The 23,863-nt window shown below is 40.9% G+C and overlaps 1 long non-coding RNA gene across 1 annotated transcript in view; it reads left to right on the forward strand.

The window, feature by feature from the left end:
• Positions 1 to 22,012, forward strand: part of LOC147659129 (uncharacterized) — a 76,511-nt gene extending 54,499 nt beyond the window's left edge. The window contains exon 2 of the long non-coding RNA XR_015307312.1: positions 19,950 to 22,012. This is a non-coding gene — a long non-coding RNA (uncharacterized LOC147659129). The remainder of the gene's footprint in view (positions 1 to 19,949) is intronic.
• Positions 22,013 to 23,863: the final 1,851 nt, after the last annotated feature.

Here is a 23,863-nt window from a genome sequence, read left to right on the forward strand (position 1 = left end):
TATTTCAAAAGCTCGCTCCATCAACTCCCTCATCTGGTGATTACAAAATCACCAAACAACACCCAAAATTTAGAAAATTTTGAACCCAATTTAGAGACGTCACATTTTGAGTTCTTTCAGTATTAGTCTCCCTAAACCCCTGTTTCCGCTGTTTGCTCAACACTCTGAAACTGAGCCCTTCACATCTCTTCTAACTCATAGTCCTTCTCTTGTTCCTTTCTGAGTTTAAAAATCCTCCTTTTCTCCCTCTGATGCTTCTTTCTCTTGTGAATCATGCAAATGATTTTTAGCAGCAATATCACCATAATGATGATAATTACTGGACAGAGCACTTTGCCGATGATTGAGCCACCAATTTCTGAAAACCATTCCTTGATTGCCTCCAGTCTTTTGCCTAAACGTTCAGTGAAATTTTCTTCCTCCAGGGGTTCTATCTCCTCATGAAATTCTGTTATATTTTTAATAAGCGACTCTATATTCCGACTCTTGTCAGGAATATATGTACAACAATGCTGGACATGTAAGACCCCACAGACCCCTCCCTCTTTTGCAAGTAGAATGTCTAATGCAAGACGATTCTGCATAACCATGCTTCTGGTAGCAACAAGTTCTGTATTGACCAATTGAAAACCACTTTCTGTATCTGTAGACAATCTGTCTACAATTGTGGAAACCTTTCTGATTTTAATCGAATTCATTGTTATTCCAACCATAGGAATAATTGCACCGAAAATGTCTCCCATGACTTCTGTAAAGCTTTCTCTCATGAACCTGTTAAGGTGTTCACCAAATTCAAAGGTTCCCTTTTCATTTCTGTCAACATGAAAAATCTTTGGAAAAACTAATCCAAGATAACACGTCCCATACCAATGGTCTGGGAGGCTAAAATATGCCTTGTTACCACAGATAAAATAAATCCCAGGAAAAATTGTATCTCTTCCACCCTTGAATCCCCATTCCCCTATGATACGATATGTATCCTCACATTGACTTGCGCCAACAAAGAAGTTATCATACAATGTATTGTCTCTTCTGATGCAAAATTTACCACTAACTGGTTCATCTATATTTATAGCAGCATTTGTGTTAACTCCATTAAGCTTTGCGTCCTCCATCTGCCAGTATTTGGACTTAGCATGTCTAAGTACTTCATTTCTCTTATAGACTGCCCTTCTCTCCTCAACCATGTTCAGGAAAGTCTTTTCCTCAGCTCTCATTTTGCATGTTAAATTATTTCTATAAGCGTATTCGTAATTAAGCTCATTAGTTACCAAAAAGAATTCCCTCATCTGCTTTGCAGGTTTTACTTTATTTAAGCTATTTACAACTTTGAGGTTTTCAAAAACCTCATCAAAGTCTGAGTAATAGTACTCCAGCCGACCAGTTTGATAAAACAGGCTAGCAATTACACTGCAGGTGATGCCATAAGTGAGAGGTAACATGTTATAAGTAACCCCCTCTGAGACAGAAGCAGGCAGCTTCACACAGACATAGCAATCCTTGACATTCATTACTTTAACATATTCTGATAAAAGCCTCGAAAATGAATTGCTGGAAAATTCATCAACAGATCTATCTTGATGGATCCTTGGATCATGCTCAATAACTCTGCTAAACTTGTCAGCATGTTTTTCATGTTTAGTCTCTCCCTTGCTTGTTATATTAGTCTTTTGTTTCTGTTTATCAATACCAAAAGGGTATACTACAGCTAATATCAACCAAATTAATATCAAAAGAACCACACAAATTATAGACATTTTGCAACACCTCTTCAAGATAGAACACCTTGAAGTATCAGAGCTAGGCATTTTTAGATAATCCAAAAAACAAAAACAAAATCAAAAATTAATGTGTAAGTAAATGTTACTACAAATGTAAATACTCCCTCCTTTTTTTTTTTTTTTTATAAACCCTATAACAGCTTTTCTTCGACCTTGCGTCACAAGAATGTGTATTTTCCAGCTAACACAATTTCTTCAACCTTGTGTCACCCTAACACATTTTCTTCAGCCTTATGCCAGGAAATTAGAATCCTAATCTAAAAATTAAACAACTTCAATCAGTGTCACTAGCTTCTTCCAAATCTTCTTGACTGCTACTCCATACCTCAACAGTTGGTGGAATGATGATGTATGTCCACTCTGGGGACTTATACTTTTGGTTCGGCTTTATCACTCTTCTTGTCTTGCGAGTGATTACTTCAATTTTCTTATTTTTCTCGTCTTTCTTATCAGAGTCTCCTCCCTGACTACAAATCTCATTAATTTGCTCTTTTGATTTCTTAACTAATCTGAACTTCAGATTATCTTCTGGCCAAATGTCTCCTCTTCTCAAGACCTTTTCCTTTGGCACTGTTTCATTGGATTCACTTTTCCAAGATCTTTTTCTGAATTTTCTCACTTCAGATTCTTCATCACTTCCATCTGTATCTGTTTCTGAGACTTCAAATCTGTACCTAGGAACTCCTTTACTCGGCAGCTTCACTCCATTAGGAACATCATCCCTACTGCTGGTACTTGGCAATTCTTCCTCTTCTTCCGGAATCACCTTTAGCTTCCTAGTTTCAGAATTCTTGCTCCCGCACACAGAGCTACTCCTTTGCCTTTCAATACTCTCCTGGATTAGATTTCTGTCTTGCTCAGAGTCTTCTGCTTCAGAATCTTCTTTTTCTTTTTGAGATTCTTTTTCTAGCAGATCTTCATCAACATCTTGTTCTTCAGTCACAATTTCCAGATCTTCTTTATTCAAGTTCTGATTTGCATCTAGACTCTCCAGATGTTGATTTTCTTGCTGATCATCAGATTCTGGATCTTCAGGATCTCCTTCTGAATCAGAATCAGTTGTTGTCTCGCTTTCTTCATCAGAAGTATCAGGAGGTGGTACACGAATGGTATGACTTGCATGCACCCACCTTTTCAAGCCTCTACATTTGACAGCATTCGTTGTGACAAGAAATACTCGTCTGGGCTTTTGCCATCTAGGTACTAAACAGTTTCTCCTTCGATGTACCTTTGTTCTTACCCAGTCTCCAGGCAACAGATCATGTGCTTGTTCTTTCTCTTTTGTTATAACATCTGTTCCCACCTGGTGAAATACAGAATTAACTACATCAGAGAGATTCTGGCAGTATTCAATGATTGCACTATCATTAATACTCAAAAGTTTGCCAACAGGAACAAATGCTTGCCTCATTACTCTACCCATTAAGATATCATGAGGACTAAGTCCTGTCTTTTTCTCTGGTGTACTTCTCAAAGACATCAGAACAAGTGGAAGAGCATCTGTCCACTTCACTCCTGTGGCTAGACACATTTTTGAAATTCTGTTCTTGATTGTTCCATTTATTTGTTCTACAACACCTGATGCTTCTGGTCTGTATGCACAGTGTAGTTTTTGTTCAATGTTCAGAGCTTCACAAATCATTTTTAACAATCTGTTTTCAAAATGCGTTCCGCGATCACTTTCAATAGTTACTGGAAATCCGTACCTAGGTATGATCTCCCTCAAAAGCAATTTTGCCACAGTGACTGAGTCATTATGACGAGTTGGGAAAGCTTCCACCCATCTTGAAAACAGACAAACAAACACAAGCACATATTTCAGCTTGTTGTGCTTTGGCATGTCAATGAAATCCATTTGCAACCTTGTAAAAGGACCACCCTCCCGACCTATGGTTCCCGTGCTTACAACAGTTCTCCTGTTTGGATTCATTTGTTGACAGATCAAACATCTTTGGCAAAGTGACTCTGCAATGATTCTGAATTTTGGACTTTACCATGTTTCTCTGAATACTCTAATCATGGAATCTCTCCCTAACTGCCCTGGACCATGGTACATCCGTGCCATGTCAGCAATCATGCTATTTGGTAAAACAGGTCTGCCATCTTTGTAGACCCAAACTCCATCTTTCTCTCGCTGTCTACATTCTGCTTTTAACCATGTGTTTTTCTCTTCATCATTCGCCTCATCTTGTAATTCTTTTACTCCTTGCCATGTTTCCACTACAGATATTAGCATGAGAGAGTTCAACATGTGACTTTTGTCTTTTTCCCGATTGATTGAATAATTGTTCTTTGCGCAATACCTTGCAATCTCATCTGCGTATGCGTTTCCTTTGGTAATGTAATCCTCTCCCTTTTTATGAGCTGCACATTTCACGAAAGCAATTTGTTCTGGTAAATGAATGCCATCGATCAATCTCTTGATCAATTTTGCATTTCTGATTGGCGTTCCCGCAGAGGTTAAATAACCCCTTTGAGACCAGAGTTGACCATAGTCATGAACTACGCCATATCCATATTGACTATCAGTCACTATGGTTACCTTTTTACCAGCTGTTCTTTCACAAGCTCGAATTAAACCAAGTAATTCAGCTATCTGGGCTGATCGATTTCCGTCAAGAGGTGAACCCTCTACAACATCTGAAACTGTGCATACTGAGTATGCTGCCCTCAGAATTCCCTCGTCTGTTCTTAGACAGGAACCATCAACAAAGTAGACCAAATCAGATTCAGGTAAAGGAACATCTTTTATGTCCTGTCGAGGTTTGGTGCAATAATCTACAACATCCAGACACTCATGATCAATATCAATTTTGTTACTTACCTCAGTAACAACACCATGCGGCAATAATGTAGAAGGATTTAAATTCACACATCTTGCAATTGAAACATTATCTGATCCCAGAATTGTTTTCTCATATTTTGTCAATCTGTTACTGGTTAGATGCTGGGTTTTGCTTCCGGTAAGTAGAATTTCAACTGAATGAGGTACATATACTTTTACAGGAAATCCCATATTGATACCCTCACTCTGTTCAAGACTTACACTTGTTGCAGCCACTGCTTTTAAGCAACCTGGCAAAGCTTTTGCAACAGGATCTAAAACAGCTGAGAAATAGGCAATTGGCTTTCTCAGTTTCCCATGTCTCTGGATCAGGACTGACAGTGCACAACCTTCCCTTTCATAATCTGGCATACCTAAAGCAGGTGCTTCACACAAACTTCTTTTTAACTGTTCAAAAGCTTCTAACTCAGTTTCTGACAATTTAATCGGATCTTTTATGTCTGCTTTTGTTAATTTCTGCGGTGGTTTTGCAATTACTGAAAATCCACTAATCCACTGACGACAGTATCCAACCATACCCAGAAACATTCTGACGTGTCTTTGTGTTGTCGGGGGCTGTATTGCTCTAATCATTTTAATTCTCTCAATAGTCACTTGTCTGATTCCCTTTGCAATTCTGTGACCAAGGTACTTTACCTCTTGTTTGCAAAACTGTAATTTTGCAGGTGACACTTTATGACCCTCATCTGCCAAACTATTTAAAAGAGTAATGGTGTCAGTTACACAGTTTTCTCGTGTCTTTGCTGCCACGAGCAAGTCATCAATATACTGCACCAATGTTGAATTTCCAGGCAAAATCAAATCTTCCAGGGATTTCTTTAATAACTGATTAAAGATAGATGGACTCTCAGTATACCCCTGTGGGATACGACACCATGCTAAAATACGGTTCTGGAACCTGAATGCAAAAATTTGTTGGCTCTTTGGATGCAGTGGAACTGTAAAGAAGGCGTTACATAGGTCAATGACCGTATACCATTCTGCATCATGCGGAATCTGATAAAGAATTACCGCAGGGTTTGGAACCATTGGGCAACATGGAACAACAATTTGGTTAATTTTTCTTAAATCCTGAACAATTCTGTAAGTTCCGTTTGGCTTTTTGATACCCATAATCGGTGAGTTACATGGGCTACTCTCAATCTCTTTTAGCACACCTTGACTTATGAATTTTTCAATCACTGGAATGACACCTTCAATTGTCTCAGCTTTCATTTTGTATTGAGGAACATTCGGGAAATCTATTCCTTGTTTCACAGTAATTTTCACTGGATCCACATTTTTCATAAGACCCATATCATTACCAGTTAGGTCCCAAATTTCTGGTTTGACTGGCTTTTTGAGCTCTTCTGGCAAATTATTTTTGTCAAAGACAGGAATTAATAATTTCCTTTCTTCTTCGACCATCAACATTGTCAATTTGTAAAGACCATCTACTTCTGAAGTTTGTAATTCAATGCCATCTGGTGAGCAATATATTTTGCAATTCATCTTGCACAATATATCACGACCCAACAGATTTACAGGCCTGCTGTCACAAACTAGAAACCTGTGTTTATCTTTGTAATTCCCAATTTCAACTTTTACAGGCTCTGTCAGATTTGTCTTGATTTGCTGATTAGCCACACCTACAACTTGGATGGGCTCACCAGAGAGAGGAAGGTTCTCTATTTCTGTTGATCTAACAGTAGAGCGAGTAGCACCTGTGTCCACAAGAAAAGTCTGGTCTGGGTGCCAACCTGCATGTGGGCTGCAGAGCTGGCATTCTATGATCCTTTCCAAAGCAGAGATCTTTGCCAGTCCGGTAGAAACGAGCACCTCTCTCAGCCATTTTTCCTAGAAGGCCACCGAATCATACACCTCAGCACCTGCATCCAGGCGCACTACTTTGCTATTATTTTGTCTATTGCTTTCCCTTGAGTGTATCCCTCTGTACTCCAGGAATCTCACCCTTTGTGTTAGATCAGTAACTTGTTTGTTCAATTTGTCTGACACAGACAAAGCTGCTCAGTGGCACCTTTTATACATATTATTCTGTTTAAGAGTTTCCTTTTCTCTTTCCAGAGAGAGGAAGGTTCTCTATTTCTGTTGATCTAACAGTAGAGCGAGTAGCACCTGTGTCCACAAGAAAAGTGACATCTACATCATTCACTTTACCATTAACAAATGGACCCGACTGATCTACCTCAAGAGTGGGTCCAAGCAAACACTCTTCTTCCTCTCTCAGGCACCGTCATGAGTAATCATCAGATGAATCACTTTCTTCCTTATTTTTCAGCCAAAACTGTTGTGAGGCATTTGACAAATTTACCTTTGACACATTATTTACCTGATTACCACCACAGAAACCTGTTTCAGGTGTAAACCTTTGAGCATTTACACAATTTGGGAATGGTGCTTGTGGAATCTGGCTCTGTTGAATCTGGCTTTGCTGAATCTGGCTTTGCTGATTCGCTACTTGTCGCTGTAGCTGTCGCTGCTCACTTAACTCGTTTAACTGCTGCTGTAGCTGTTGCTGTTGCTGCTGATTTAACTCACTCTGCATCTCTGGATTCAATGAAGTATTTTTAAAATTTCTGGGCGGGTTTTTACACTCTCGCTTCCAGTGTCCAATCTCGCCGCAATTAAAACATTGGAGCTTTTGTTTCAGCTCTTCAACATTTACATTAAATTTAGACTTATTATTAAAATTATTTTTAAATTTGCCTTGATTCTGCTGCACATTTTTATTTTCAAAAGTCATCTGCTGTTGCTCAGCTACTTTCACTTGTGCCCACATTTCTTTCTCCTTAAGGTTCTTTTGCTTGGCGTCTATCTCGTCACTACAGTATTTTGCCTTTCTCAGGATGTCATCAACTGAAAGTGCTTGCCAGCACACAATTCCATTTTTAATCATTTCACCTATTTCAGGTCTCAGGCCATAGACAAATCTGTAAATAAAGTGGCTCATGTCCTTTTCACTTAATTTTTCATAGCCACTGTACTGTTTGAAGACTAACAGTAACCTTTCATAAAATGAATGTACTGATTCTTTCGGCTCCTGATTTGTTCTGTCAATTTTAACCCAATCACCTTCTTTCGGGGGAATTTTTCCTTTCAGCCAATAGTTTACTTTATTGTATAAATCCGTAACATCTTTTGATGGGGCACCTGTAATTGTGTCTCGGGCAGGTTCTTCTTTTGGCCAATCCACAGAAATTTTGCATTCTGTCCAAAGATCTGATGGGACAACAAAGTCAAAGAATCCATCCAGATCAATCCACAGAACTTTTGACACCTTAATGAACCTATCTACCTGTCGATACAACTCAACTGGTTTCTCTCTCAGGCGAGGAAAATCATTAGTGAACAATAGTATATTTTGTCTTGACCAAGGGACATGCACATACGCTCCACCTGCTATTTCCCTCATTGGAAATTCTGAAACTGTTTCACTTCTGACCTTTTTGTCCTGTTCTTTATTCTTTGACCATTTTATTCTCCATTTGCCTAATTCAAATAATCTTTTCAGGAAAGCAATCAATTCTTTAATATGGGTCATTCTTCCAGAAATATTGAGATTACCAATATCCTTCTCGGAAAAATCCACTCTGTAATGTTTCTGCAAATGTTTCTGTTTGCTCAAATCAATTTCTAATTCAGCAGCCATTTCTTCCAATTGCTCATACCTGTTTTTCGTTTTCCACTGGATACTCTTGCAAATAAAAAGTAATTCATCATCCTGATACAACTTCAGACTGTCAGTACCAATTGTGCCAATAATTAATTCCTCCAAATCAGCTTTTAATTTTGCAACATCAAGCTTTTTAAATTCAGGAGCTTCTGGAGACAATGCATTTTGCGTTAAATCTATTCTATTCAGGCTTCTTTCTGAAGGGCCTGGATCTGATTTTGCAACAGATGGTGTCTGAGAATCTGTTAAGCTTCGATTTAAAGTTAAATTTGCCATCATAGATTTTTCTCTATGAATCTCTGAAAGTTCTGAATAAAATTTTTCAGCCACTTTTTGAATTTCCGCATTTAATGGAACTGTCAAGGCAGAATGTCTATTTTCTCCCTGATCAAAAACTGGTACAACAGGACCAATTGTTACTGGCACTGTCACGGCTTCCATGCTTTTTGTTAATTGATGAATTAAATCTTCCTTTGCTCTATTATAACTGGAAATTTCTTGCATATCAGCAAGGGTTCTTTCTGGATTTCTTTGAAAATTATTTCTCTGTTCTGGAATTCTACTTTCTCTGGGTGTACTAGAATTATTTATTGACCCTACTCTTTCAGGTAATTTTAAAAATCTGGGTGAACCTTCATCAACTTCCCTAGGAGGTGCACTTGGAGAAGTTCCTGTAGAAACTCTCAGTGTCAGTCAGTCAGTCAAAAATCTTTTATTCGATAAATCAATATAAAAAAAGGCACGGTACAAAAAGAAACATACATTCATAATAAAGAAACATACATTATACAATATTAAAAAACATAAAATTTTAGAATTAAGAGCCACATATCATGATTTATTAAAAACAAAATTCCAGGAATTTTAAAAATCATCACTGTTAACTTTGTCATAAAAAGGTTAAAAAGCGTCGTGCCGCCATCCCCGTGATCCTGATATATAATTGAAATGATATTTGACCAGTAAAGTGCAAGGTGCAGTACATCATAATAATGTGTCCAATCTCTCTTTCACCATAAGTCCTTTCTTAGTGCGCACCGCAGATACCAGATAATTGGCTAATGAAAGACAATGCTAGGGTCATTTAGCAGCTGCAAGTAAAGAAGTGCAGGTCTAACTTGCAGAAACCCTGCCTTTTTTAAGATTGGCACAAGATACTTCCTCCTTTCCACTATAAAATGCCCACAAAACATGGTAAAATGCATAGTATCTTGGATAGAAAAGCTATCACAAGAACAAGGAAGAAATTTATCAGGTTTACACCAGGATGTGTACTGGCCTAATATCAGGTGAATCATGTTCAGGCGAAAACAAGTTAATAAAAACCTATGAAAGGGCCGGTTAACCAGAGTGAGGTAGAATTCAGGACCCGGTGGGTTTGCGACCAAAAGGTGTGCTCTGACCAAAGGTTTTATTAATTCCTTTTCCTCTCTTATTAGCGATAGCCTCAATAGCATGTCGCTTTTAGTTTTAACGATGTCAGCCCGGGATATAGACTCCGGTGAGGAAAAGAGGTTAGGTCGTCCCAGAGCGCTAAAACCATTTCTAACATAAGTTAGCCACTTAATTTTTTGGACGTTGTCAAGTAGGAGACAATCCCTCAAAATGGCCTGATTTAGAGATAGTTCGCTATTAAGCCACATAATTAGGGGGGCCACTCGAATTTTGTCTGTTATAAAATCAGCCCCCAATTCAGTGTGAACAGAATAAGAAGGTGTTGACTGAGGTACAGACAAGACTGATCTAAAAAATTTATTTTCAGAAGCCTGGAGGCAGTCTATCGACCCATATCCCCATAAAGAGCAGCCATAAGTTGCAACAGACACGCACTTGGCGTTATAGATAGTCATGAGGGCTGGGATTGGCCTAGCCCCCAACCTTCTGCTGAAACTCAAAATAGCAGAAGATGTTCTTACTAGGGAACTGTGTCTGTTTCTTATTTGAGGGCCCCAGCTCCCTTTATCTTCAAACGTAACTCCTAGATACGGGAATGTTGATACTCTATGCATTTCTGCCTTGCTACAATAGAAAGTTTTAGCTTTCTTGCAGCGTGAACCTTTACCCACCATCATTACTTGAGACTTTTTGGCATTTATCTTAAGGTCTAAAGATGTCATGAAACGGCCAAAAGCATCCAATAACCGCTGAAGACCCAGGCCTGTGCGGGACAAAAGCACTGCGTCGTCCGCGTACAGGAGGACAGAAACAATTGTGTCCAGCGTTGCAGTCTTCAGCTCGGATTCGAGGGCGTTAATATAAACTGTAAAGAGCAGGGGTGCCAAAATGCACCCCTGTCTCACCCCTCTTTTGGACTTGAATCGACTAGTGCGTCGTCCCCCTGAGTCAACCCTAACAGAGGTCTGAAGGTCTGAGTGAAGATCGGCTAAAAGATTAACAAGCGCACAATCGAGACCCAGATCGGCAAGGATGTGCCACAGTTTGGTGCGGTTCACAAGGTCAAAGGCCGAAGATAGGTCCATGAACCCTAAATATAACGACCCATCTTTCGCCCTAGTGTATTTATCTATTAACATCTGCAGATTAAGGCACTGGTCCATAGTACCCCGTTTAGTTCTAAAACCGTACTGCAGATTGGATAGGACCCCTCTATCGTCGAGCCAAGCCTGGAGTCTAAGTAGGATGACCCTACCCAAAAATTTTACTGAAGAATCAATTAAGGATATTGGGCGATAACATGCTGGGTCTACCCTACTTCCCTTCTTAAAGACGGGGATAATTACGGACTCCTTCCAGGAAGCTGGTATACTGTTTCTTGTTATAGCATTAAAAACACCACACAGCACCCTCGACCAAAGCTTTGTGTCAGTTTTAAAAAAGTCAGCTGGGACTCCATCTGGCATAGGGGCCTTATTTTTTAGAGTCTGGTCAATAGCAGTTTCAACTTCAGAGGCCTCAAAAACAACACCCTGTATCTCCTGAGAAAAGGAAAGACTATCTACCAAATCTTCAACTAAGTTGCTCGAGTATATCGTCTCAAAATGAATAATCCATTCACTATCCGAGATGTTTAGTTCAAGGGAGGCCTGATTCTTATCTGAGAAAAAAGGCTGATTAACTACCCTCCAAAAATCAGCACTGTTTTTAACAATCTCAGGGTCAGACAATTCTGACCAAGCTAATTCCCTGATCTCCTTCTTTCTATTCTCAATGGCTTTCTTATACGAAGATCTTAATATGGTTATTAATGGACGGTCTTTAGGGACAGCTTTAAGGGCCTTAAGCAAGTCGGTGTGAGCTCTTGAACACGCATGATCAAACCACTTTTTCTCTCTTGGCTTTGACAGTTTTTTATTGTTTGTCAGGCTAGTGTCAATGGAGTTACAGATGTTCCCAAAGGCAGACATTACTTGGTCATTTGACGCCCTTGCGTCCAGACATGTTAAAACATCATTTCCAGTACTGTCAAGGACCGCATAAAGGACGTCCTCAGGAACAACAGAAGACCACTTGAGTCTACGACCCTGATCCTTTAGCACCACATCCTGATCTCTATTCCCATCAGGCCCACAATAGGTTAAAAAGGCAGTTGACAATACCTCCACTACAACGGGGTTATGGTCGCTAAATACTGAGACCATGGCACCGTAGTGAACCACCCTTTCTAAAATCTGACAAGACATAAATATATAATCGATTACAGTACCGTCATCGTTACCTTTGAAGGTGGGAGTTCTATTATCTAATTCCCCACAACCAGACTCGTACAAGTTCCAAGCATTCAGATAAGTCTCAAGAGTTTCCCCTCTAGTAGAGTGCTCAAAGTGTGTTAATGAAAAGTACGGAGGCCCCTCTTCTAAAGAGCCTGTACATGTCTGGATGCAGGGATGGATATTAAAGTCACCTGGAAGAATGACTGCGAACTCCTTAACCTTGGTTCTGTAGACTGACAAAAAAGAATCAATAATATCTAAATTCTGCCTAGTGTCTTCATTAGGACTAGAATTATAAAAATTAATAAACAAAATATTCGAAAAAGAAGGGGGATTGAGTTCGACAATCAAACAGTTTTGAGAACCAGAATTATGTTGTGTTAACACCCCCTTTAAAGACGTTTTAAGCAAAATTAACAAGCCCCCCTTTGGTCTTCCAGCCCCTCCACTGGAGGCAGGCACAGAAAAATGTGTGTAACCATCCAAGGAGAAACTATTCAAAGGGTCCCAGGTTTCCTGAAGTGCAATAACGTCAAAGGTCTTTAGGAAATTAATCCAATCATTAATCCCAGCCTTGGCCCTGATACCGGCGATGTTCCAAGTCGTTATTCGGCAACATGCACTTTGGGAACCCTCAATAGTAGGCAGTCAATCGTTTTCACTTAAAGATGATAGAGGTGCAAACCGATTAAACAAAGGCACAAGTGGCAATGCTTGAGGATTAGGTCTACACAAGTTATAACAATATGAGTCCATGTTCATAGATGGTTGAGGAACTTGTGGTAATCCAGGAAGAAAGGCCTGTCTATTTGGGGGATAAGTAGGAGTATGATGACCGACATGAGAGTTAGAGGTAGGGGTCATGCTCAGGTGATTATAGAAATACCCCAACGGGCGTACACTTATATTATCCTCGGTGACCGGTAAGGAGGCCGCCCTTAATAGTACAGTTGCGACGTGCTGCGGGTGTCTTAAATTTACAATAACGCAGTCGCCTCTGCAGGATTTTCTTGAGGTGCCAATCCATTCAGCTCTGCGCACTGACACGATGTCATTGCAGAAAGCCATGGGAAACCCACAATACTTGTTTAGCCAAGCAAGGACTTTGTTTCCTAGAGAACTGGTTAACTCATCCCGGGGTTCAAATGAGTTTGGGTCTACTGTCGGGACGTTTGTCAGGACCACAATATATGGTGCACAGTCAGGAGGTAGGTTCACTACAGGTTTTTTCCTCCCCATTGACCCCCCCCGTATTATTTACGCAGGTCTTGTTAGCATCTAATGGCTTCAGTGGGGTAGGAGCTATAATATCAGGTGTTAACAGAGGTTGGGCGGAGCTTACGGGAATGATAGATGGCCCTGTGAGTGTACCTTTGGCCCCTTTACTGCTTACTGCCCCCCTACTACTATTTGATCCAGAAGCCACTGCTGTAGCTGCTCTGGCAGATGTACCTGAGCCTACAGTCTGGGGCGTCTTCGTCCCTAACAAATGTGTGGACAAAAGACACCCGAGTCTGGAAACATCCTTTGAGACTTGGTCTAATTTATAGTCAACCCCCATCGCTACAACACCCTCAGGAATGGCATTTTGATGTGCATTTGTGATATTTTCAGCAGCTACTTGCGCTGGAGGGGAGAAGAGTGAACTTAGTCTAGCTACTTCTTTTGACACCATATCTACTTTTGCCATTAAGGGTTTGATCATTAACTCCAATTTAGAGGACAGCATGTCTGCAAGTAGTTGAAGGTGTTCACCATTTACAACTTCATTGATTCCCCTCATACTATTGTCATTCATTGCCTCCACCCGGACTGGCTGAGAGCTTACAGTATTCTTGGTCTTACGTTGCCCCCCACGTTTGTTGATCGGTCTTCTACAAGCCCTAACTGAACGGCGGACAACGGGTGAAACAACAGTGGGAGAAGGTGGCGATACATCATTGTTGACAGGAATATCCGCCAATGTAGAAGCAAAATCCAAATCAGACACTGCAGAAGGGGCGACAGATAGGGCTCCCTCATTCATGACCATATCCTCAGGATTATCTAGGACAACAACAACAGGGTCGACTACAGGCAAAGGAGAAGAGGGGGGACTAATCCGACTCAGAGACTGGCGGCGGTCAGAGTTAATTTTTGTGACCATTTTAACCATATACTTATCCAAGGTCCCAGCTAGTACAGGAGTTTTACCAGAGCGCAATTTGGCCATTTGATCGATTAACAGTATCAGTATCACCACTGGTGTATAAGAAAATAAAGCACTCACTACAGGATGAATCAGTTCAGGGTCCGTTATCCAATCAGCCAGGGGTCATGGCCCTGCCCTGCCTCTTCCTGCCCCGGACGGCCACAGACGGCCCCGCCCTTGTCCCGGGTTTCTCCCTTGCGCTTCCCGCGCGCGACTTGCGGGGCGATAGGGCGCGTCGGTTTTTCTAGCGCCTCTGTGCGCTATCCACTCGCGTCAGGGGCGCCCCTAAGGCTGCTGGGCAATGTAGTTTGTGACGGGAGAGAGTCTCCCGGTGCTCCGCTTCCTGGGGCTCCGCTACTGCCAGGCACACAGCCGTTTCCCTCACGGCACCGCCCAATGGCGTTTCCCTCTCCTGCTCAGGTCAGCACAGGTCTCGCTCCCCCAGTGGCTCCTGGGCGCGTCGGTTTTTCTAGCGCCTCCGTGCGCTATCCTCGCGTCATGGGCGCCCCTAAGGCTGCTGGGCAATGTAGTTTGTGATGGGAGGGAGTCTCCCGGCGCTCCGCTTCCTGGGGCTCCGCTACTGCCAGGCACACAGCCGTTTCCCTCACGGCACCGCCCGATGGCGTTTCCCTCTCCTGCTCAGGTCAGCACAGGTCTCGCTCCCCCAGGGGCTCCTGGGCGCGTCGGTTTTTCTAGCACCTCCGTGCGCTATCCTCGCGTCACGGGCGCCCCTAAGGCTGCTGGGCAATGTAGTTTGTGACGGGAGGGAGTCTCCCGGTGCTCCGCTTCCTGGGGCTCTGCTACTGCCAGGCACACAGCCGTTTCCCTCACGGCACCGCCCGATGGCGTTTCCCTCTCCTGCTCAGGTCAGCACAGGTCTCGCTCCTCAGTGTCGATTGAGAATTTGCCTGATAAGGTGGCGGTTTGCGTTTAGTAACATAAATGTCTTCTAAAATTGCATCATCTAATTCCTCATCAAGTTCACCTTTTTCTTCGTTTTTCTTTTGACCTGGATCTCCAGTGATCATTATTCTCACCGGGTACAGACCATCATACATGTCTGCTTTCCTCCAGCGCCTCACTTTGTCCTCATGTGTTTCTCTATTTAGAATCTGCTTTGAATTTCTAGGTGCTGAGCATTTGCTTTCACGTTCAAGTTCCATCATCTCAACTTCCCATTCAACTAAAGCCTCAAATTGTGTAGGTCTAGGCTTCGGCACAAGATCCATAATTTTTTCTCTCAGGTTTCTCAAAACCTTGGTATTAAATGACCCATCCTCCGGCCATGCTAATACACCATCCTTTTGTGTATAATGCATCCAATTTTCAAACCAAATTACAGTATGATAACCATATTCGCCTTCCATATAGGCTGCGGGTGTTTTGTACTTATGAAGTAATTTTCCACCACGTGTTTCAATTTTCTTGTCAGGTTTAAATAAATTTTTCATTTTCTGAAACCATGAAGGCTTCTTTTTCTCACAATCGTACCAATAACTCATGATTTACGTCAAAATCGTTTATTCCGAAAAGTTCGAAATGTTTTCTCGGTGTTCCGCTACTCCAGCCAATCCGTGCGCGAAAGACACCAACAGTCCAATCAGGTTAAGCTACGTCACCACCTTGCTCAACCAATAGAAATACAGTATTCAGAACTGACCAATCTGGTATCAGCTCGTCACTGTCATGTGAACCAATCAGTGCGCTTGCTGTGACGTATGTTAGCCAATCACAGCGCGAACCAAAATGACGTACACTGCCGCTGCAGCTTTGCTGTGTGTTACTCCGTAAACTCATCCATCCTTTACAAAAAATTTTCACAGCCCCATTTTAAACAATGCGTTTCCAATGAATTTCAATTAGTAACTACAAATAAACAAACCACCTGTCTGTTTCGCTAAATAAAGTTATAGTTTTACAAACATTCAGAATTCTTTTCGCATGAAATAGACGACTCTATTTTCACAAATTATTCACGCATTCAAACGGAAATCCCTAACCATGCACACACGAAGTCTTGGCAGGACTTTAACCAACCACAGAAATCGTCAGACATTAATAAGAATAGACGACGCCATCTTACCCTTCACTCAAGCTAGAATAAATCTATTACTCTTTTCACAAAAAGTTTTAAAACGGGCTCACCAGGTCCCTATGCTTAATGCTACGATTTCATAGACAATCCTCACTATACATTTAACCAGTCACATCTAAGGTCCCTAAACTTGTGTTGTACGTCCGCAACACTTTGCGATATATTCTATACCACAATTTTGAAACAGAAAAAATGCACTGTGTAACTTTTCTAGCCACACTACTCTTTTGCCGGCAAACAACCAGGAATTTTTCACACTGCTGGAAAAATCCTTTCGACTACATACAACAAGTGAACAAACCTAACAACATTTTTTAGACATGAATCCTATGTAATTAGCTTGTAACATGTCAGTTACCATAGCAACCATCCTCTGCTACCAGAGATTTGATCCAGCGTCACTAAAGAAATTCTATCTCTACACCACCATTCACTACCTAATACTCACCAAACTATTTAATACCAAGGCCCATGAGACTGAGACAGAAAATCATGGAGCTGAATCATGTGGCCTAATTAATCACACTAGCTAAATAATATTATGTACATTATATACAACTGCAGTATAACATTTTAATCATAAACATAATAAAGAAAACATTTAATCAGACCACTATGGCCGATGAATTTTGCTAATGGTAACAACTAAATTAATCAAGACCAGCTTGACGTTTTAAGTCCTTTATTTTTAAAATTTCAAAGTTAAAGCTTCAGTATCATATTCTTTATTAGTTCTTTATTAAAGCAAACATTTTCATTATTTCAGAATCATCAATTAGTTTATTGGCACAAAGGTCTGAGACATCATAATTGCTCAAAATCAATGAATTAAAGAAAACATAACCCTAGTTCCCTAAATTAAGCTTTCTGACCTGTAAAGAAAAAGACATAATTTTGCATAGCCCTTACGTGTCCAAGGAAAAACGGACAGCACTTCGCCCTCAGGAACAGTCAGCCCCGCTCCCCTCAAAGGGCTAGGTTCTTATACCTTTTCTGACTCACTAATCTAACTATACGATATAATTTTACTAAATACAGCAACCTGATTGGTTGCTGTCCATCTGACCACCGAGAGGCCACCGCATCAGAATACTATGGCATCAGCGACACGGTTTCCGCAAGATCGCAACATGTATACTAAAAGTTCACGATGTCCTCCAGGACTTTAGCCAAAACGCCTCTTCTCGCTTCCTCGACCTTGACATATATACTTTTGGAGCACGCTTTGCACAAAGTCTTTGTTTGAGCTTCAGTTCATTTCAAGAAAGTAAAAATTAATCCACGAAAATGCTTTAACATAGCTGTGCTTGGCTCCTTTCAGTCAGGTCAACCGAGATTCTCCAAAACTAGGCCTCAAGCCTTTCACACGGGCTAGTGTTTAAACAAACATAAAAGAGTAATTAATTCAAGCAATGTAAACCCTTCTGTTACCCACCCTCCATTGCTAATGCTTAACCCATTAATATATGTCACCTAGCAGAAGCGCACAAATAAAGCAGCACATTTATAATCTACCATTCTTCATAGTGTCCAGCAGGAATCAATCTTCATGAATCTGAAAGAGGTAAAAAGATGACAAACACAACATAAACGAAGACATAGACACACACATAATGCACATAAATGAGCACATGCAATTCTTTATTCAGCCGCATTAGTGTTGACAAAGACAATAGGACAGACAAACAACATTAATTACGTGTTATAAAACATACTCGCAAATGCAACATGAGCACAATAATGTTAATCCCACGTGTAGTGTAATGTAAAAACTTAATCTAGATTGATTTAATTCAATAAATCATGCAATAACTCATTAATATATTAGTTCATGTTACAGGGATTAATTTCGCGAGCTTATTTCAAAAGCTCGCTCCATCAACTCGCAAAGGTAAATGCTTGACAGAGACAAACCTGACCTCTGCATTCAAAGTTGCTCCATCGCGGTCGGCATGACCCCCACATTCAAGGCTCACAGACTACCATTATGATTGAAAAGCAGTAGTTTATGAAACTTTTTGATTGAAAATGCAGTGATTTATGAAATCCTTTGAAAAATCATAACTCCGGGTCAATGCACTAGATGTTTGTCATTTTGTTGTCTATATAAAGATTTAACCCCTTCCACGCGGGGCTAATTCCCCCGCGGTGCGGGGGAGGGGGGCCGCGCGTGGTGCTCGTGATGAGCTCAGCTCGTCGTGCTGCACAGTGGAGCTGTGCTCATGACGAGCTGAGCTCGTAAGGACTCCGCCCACTCAATGGAACGCCCCGCACAGGAGGGAAATTAGCCCCGCGTCGGCATTCCACGGCTGTTATGACAAGCTCAGCTCGTCATGAGCACAGCGCCACAGTGCATTACGAGCTGAGCTCGTCATGTGCGTCGAACGGGTTAAATATATACTAGTTTTGTAAATTAGAGTGGGATTTTTATTGTCTTGTTCTTTCTACTTTTTAACTTTTTTGTTACAGGTACACGTTTTACAATTGTTTCTCTTGATTTACGCCTGGCTGCTCTGTGCCACAGTTACCAAGGACTGAGCTAAAGTTTACATGCATGTAAACTAACTAGACCTGATACCCACTAGTGATAGTATTACTTGGTGAGGTCTCCAAGCCATCCCAACTAACATTCCACCTTCCCACACCTTCAATGACAATATAAACATCTTTCCTTTGTGTTTATTTTTGTAAAATATTACAATTCCACTAGCTATAAAAATCACAAATGCACAATGCATGTAGGAGTGTGCATGTATGTCTCTGTGTTTTTAGGTGTTGCTGTATAATGTACTCAATGCCCACATGGGGGGCATTGACAGCTTTGCAGGAAAGCATGTCATGCAAATTATTTTCACGCCTGCTACCTAATATTACATTTTGTATTCACAAATGTGGAAAAACACTTCTCATATGTAACAGAAGACAGATAATTGAACACATACAATTACACAATGCAAAACTACTAATGCAACACCAACATTGTCAGACTAAGGGCCTGATTTCGGTGTGGGGCTGAAAGCCATCTGACAGACTGTCTGAGGCTTGCCGCCCGACATCGAGCGTTTCCCTTGGGAAAGGAGTTGCATTGTAATCCCATGAATGATGGCAGAGCCAGCCTCCGCTTTGCAGTCGGGATTACAATGTCACTTTCCCACAGCCCTTCCATGGGTATGGAAAGAATGTCGAAAAGTGACTTTGGAGGCCCCTAGCAGGGACCCCTTCCTCCCTCATCGTCCACCATGGAGACCGTCCTGAAGAGACGCACGTAAATTGTATGTAGGGTTGAAACATCAATATTTTTAAAGGGGATAGTCTGTTATTCAATCAGTTGAACACATAAATCAGTGAATACATATTGAACTGTCATTTTTATGGAACTTTGAGTCATCCTATCTGTGTATATGTATCACTGTAAATGTTTCACATCACTGCACCTTTGAGCACTGCACTGCCTGCACTAATTTTGTGGACTACTGGGCAGATTTATAAGCCCCTTGGGCCACCCGTATGTCACTTTTCCCACTTTGAAAATGACGCATAAGTGGCACAAGGGGCTTGTAAATAAGCCCCTAGATGTCCCAGTGTGCAACAGGACTACCAAAAAACATTATAAAACGTGAGTAATTCAGTTGTGATACTTTAGTTGATAAATCAACTGTATAATTGGCTATTCTTTTCCCCTCTGCATTTTAGGTAAGCGGATTTGCATTGGAGAGGGACTGGCACGCATGGAACTGTTCCTCCTCCTCACTGCCCTTCTGCAGAACTTTGACATCAAGCCTGTTGTTAACCAGGAAGAAATTGACATCACACCAGTAACAAGCGGCTTCGGAAATTTCCCGCAGGCATACCAGCTCTACATCACCCCACGTTAAAAATTGATGCGGGACAGTGCAGCACCACAGATTGTCCACTTTCAGCCCCACAGCGCAGTCATTTTGTATTTGTATTTGGATTTGGATTTATAGAGCGCCTTATCACCCAGGGGTCTCTAAGCGCTTGAATTCATGATATGTTCATCTTTGGTACACTGCAAGCATTAGTTTTCCTTATCTGCTGAGCACCAGAGCTGTATTTTACTGAATCTTCATTTCACAAAAGGTTCATTGAAATTTCCGGTTTTGGGGAATTTCTGTTTTTGAAGAACGATCACTAAATCTAAATTACTTTTCGTAAAATATCATTTATTGAAACAATCAATGCACTGATCTTTTGCACCACTTTTCATCAGGCTAAAGCTCTCAAGATTTCCAGTTCCCCATTGAAGTATTTCATCCAGGACATGCTTTTCCTTGCATTCTTGGATTTATAGTCCAAACGTGCAAAGAAAAACTTGAGGGCATATTATCAACGGACAGCGATATTTATTGTTGGCCGCGCTTAGCGATAGATTTTTTATCGCAGGCTACCACAAAAAATTATTGCCATGCTAGCGCTGTATCAACAACGCATAGAACAATGACGATAACTATTCCTGCGATAGCTGTGTTTTTGTCCTGGAATATCACTGGTTTTCCAGAGATGTTCCATTGAAAACGGCGATAACCTTGCTGATACAATCCTGTGGTCGTATCAGCATAATTCACCCCCTATGTTGTGAATAGGTAAGTCAGGATTTTAGCAGACGTTAGATTTTGGCAAAACTCGAGGTTTTCGCCAAAAACTAACGTCTGCTAAATTCCTGAGGGCCACCTTGTAAATATTGTGATGTGCATTTCGCAATAATTTACAAGGTAGTCCGTCAGGGGTATGCCCAGTGACGCCAACTTTGCATCTCATTTCAGATGTAAAGCGAGGCGTCGGCAAAACGGCTGCTAACATGCGCTAATGAATGTTAGCACCGGCTTGCAAATAGGGCGATAAGATTATCTCCGCTTTTTTGGCTTTTAAAGCCAAAAAATGCGGAGATAAGGCCCTTGTTAATATGCCCCTTGGATTATTGAGTTAGCATGCTCCGTGGAAACGTAAGAGCGTTGCATGCATGGTGTGCTTGAAATGATTCTGTATGCGATTGCATCTCTACACTGAGCACTCTCAAACGTTATCAAACTAAATTTATTTTCAACTTTCTCTCACTTTTTATCTCATTTCTTCATTCTACTTGGCATCAGTAACCATTTAAAAGTACCAAGAACAAAAGTGCCTTTCCTTTTGGCACTATAATTCATCCATTAGGTTACAACCAGTGATAAACTTCACCTCTTTCCAGACTCTTTAAGAAATCCATCCGGATGAAGCACCAAATAATGTCGAATTTGAGGGTTGAAACGTACGTTATTCACTCAAATCTGAGGAGGACAATAACCAATGTAAAGTCAATACTGCTAAAGGGACAAAAACAGAACATACATTTGAAAAGGTGACTGAGTCCTCCTGGAGGACACTCAAACCTAACAACATTGACTTCAACTAAAATCAAGCCTATTGAACAAGATGTATTACTGCCTCCGGGCTTACTGTTAAAAGCACATATTTTTCTACTACTTAGTGTACTCAGTCTTCCATGTATGCCAATGTGAGACCTATTATGGATTTCTTCACATGTATACGTGCATTGAGGCAATTTTACAAACCTTTTGTAAAACCTTTCTCATTAAGTAATAATGTGTAAAGAGTTGTCGTCACACCAAGGTGAGAAGAACAGTGTGTTTGACTGACACAAACCTGAAAACTAACACAATTAAAACATAGAGATTAGGCCTGTGATTAATTTGAATTATGTCTGCAAATGTAAAATTTCAGATTTTCGTGTTGCATGAAGTGCCTCGTAATTCTGTGTTATGGAATTGCAGGTAATTTTTGCCAGTAGAAGGCTAGAGCCACATAACATGTTGTGTTTGGCTTTTTATGTGAGGTGTGTCCTCGTGTGAAAAAGTCACCATATTCTAAAAGGGCATTTTTTTTAATTGTCATGAAAGTGTGAAAAAGTACACAATTTTACTCTTCCTGATGGCCATACCACTAATATCTGTATTCCCAGCGAGGTCTTCTTTTCTTTTGGTAGCTCCAGGCTGTATCTTCCTTGACTATCATGACAAATTTGGCATGACTAGCTAATGATTTATAGGTAATAGTTGCATAAACAGATTTTTTTGTTGTATCAATGATTATTCTTTTGATCTTTGCGCCTGATATCATATATGGCTTAATATCTTCTGTGAGCAGGCAATTCGAGATGCGCTATCAAGTCTAAATTTCGATAGAGTTTGCAAGATGTAACATGAAAAAGGCAAAGCTTGCATGAGCTACAATGTAGTGCTTTCATTTTTATGGGAGAGATGAGGGGGGAAATAGGTGGCAAAATAGAGGACGTTGGGGATGTGGAGGCGTTGGTTACAGAAAGGGGAGCTTTTGAGGTATATTACATCATTTTAAAATCGTACTGCATTACCGCATGAGTTTATGTATATTAAAGTGTGCCATTTTATGTAAAATGATAAAAAAATTGTTTTTTTATTATTATGTAAAGAGAATATACAGTGACATATCTCGATTTAATAGGATTTTTTTAGTTTTTTCAACAGTGTTACATCGTCACTCCAGTGAAGAACCAAACTACTGGATACATGGAATTAAAAATCTAGTGGTCGCATAGACTAAAATGGCGGATGGCCTGATGGCCCAATGACGCAAGAAGTTCATAAATGCAAGCTTCAGGATGAACAATTGGAAAATGGACGAAAGTGGGGCATGCTGGGCTAGGAGTTGAATAAGAGGATAGCTCAAAGTGACTAAGAAGAATTTGAGGCAATGTAGCCATCTGGCACATGGTGTACCGTGCGACGTGGCGTGTGGCTTTGCTAAACTAACTATTCATGGGGCAACAGGGCCAATCTTACATGAGGCAGAGGGCCAATCTTACATGAGGCAGAGTAGAAAAGAGGTCATTTCGTAGTGACACATTAGAGAAAATGGATTCTGTGACATTTGAGGCACTTCAATGATTAACTCTGTAAAGGGGAATAACGCTCTCACTGACTAAAATTCATAGAGGACTGAACATGTGCCTCCAGATCACCAAGCTGACCTTATAGTTTCTTGATCTGCCTTGACTCAATAGTCCCCAATCATTACAGACATAAAATACCCCCAGTGTAATTACAGATGAATCAGAGTAGATCCACTCATGAACATGCGTACTGGATGTTACATACCAAATTGTCATCCCGCCAACCGAGTACTAAGATAGAGATTACCAAGATCACCCAGAGACCGGCGTGAAGATGTTCTTCGGGAGATCCTGTGGTTATTTGTACTAGAATCTAGAATAGAAATGCTGGTGTCCTTGCAACATGCACTACCTGCAGTTTGCATATAGGTAATTTTCATAATTTAGTTTATACTGGGAGCAAAGTGGACAATATGCTGTAATGTCTAAGTGGAATGCATAGGGAGACTTAGGGAATTCTGGGCGAAAGAGACAGTTGACGCTTTCCAGAGACAGCAGCAGGTCATATAGGACATACTGTCCTTCCAGGTTTCTTATTCCGGCCTACTGAGTCTGAGAATCACAAAATAGTACTTAATAAAAAAGTTTTAACTTGGGCTCTCCTTATGGTTATCACAGAGCAGGCAACTAGCTCCAAGTGTGGCTGAGAATCAGACTC

This window comes from Lissotriton vulgaris, unplaced genomic scaffold, assembly GCF_964263255.1.
Source record: "Lissotriton vulgaris unplaced genomic scaffold, aLisVul1.2 SCAFFOLD_624, whole genome shotgun sequence".
NCBI classification, from domain to species: domain Eukaryota; kingdom Metazoa; phylum Chordata; class Amphibia; order Caudata; family Salamandridae; genus Lissotriton; species Lissotriton vulgaris.